Source organism: Acomys minous, assembly GCF_964271855.1.
Source record: "Acomys minous genome assembly, chromosome: 19".
Taxonomy (NCBI): domain Eukaryota; kingdom Metazoa; phylum Chordata; class Mammalia; order Rodentia; family Muridae; genus Acomys; species Acomys minous.
Window position 1 is genome coordinate 51,259,153 of NC_140499.1, and position 459 is coordinate 51,259,611.

A 459-nucleotide genomic window follows, 5' to 3' on the forward strand; every position below is an offset into this window, starting at 1 on the left:
ACAGCTTTCCTGCATGTTTTGTTTGTGTGTAATAAAACCACAAAAAATGAAAAAAAAGAGGGAGGGGAAGAAAGAAAGAAAGAAAAAAAGAAAAGAAAACAAAAAGAAAAGAAACAAAGGAAAAAAAGAAAAAATACATGTAAACCATTCACCTGACAGAGTTAATGCCAAAACATACAAGGAACTTATATAAACCAACAATAAAAATCATTAAAACCCAATTTAAAAACAAAACAAAACAGAAAAATTTAATAGGAATTGCAAATGATGAAAAGTCACTAACACCAGCAAATGTTCTTCCAGTACTAAACATAATTTATTGAAGTGCTGAGGGGAATTTCGAAAAGAAATACAAATTAAAACCAAAGGACACTACTGCAGACTTCTTAGGGTAATCATGACCAAAAGGAGAAAGGATAGTACTGTTTGTGAGGTCATGGAGAATGGGACTTCCAATGC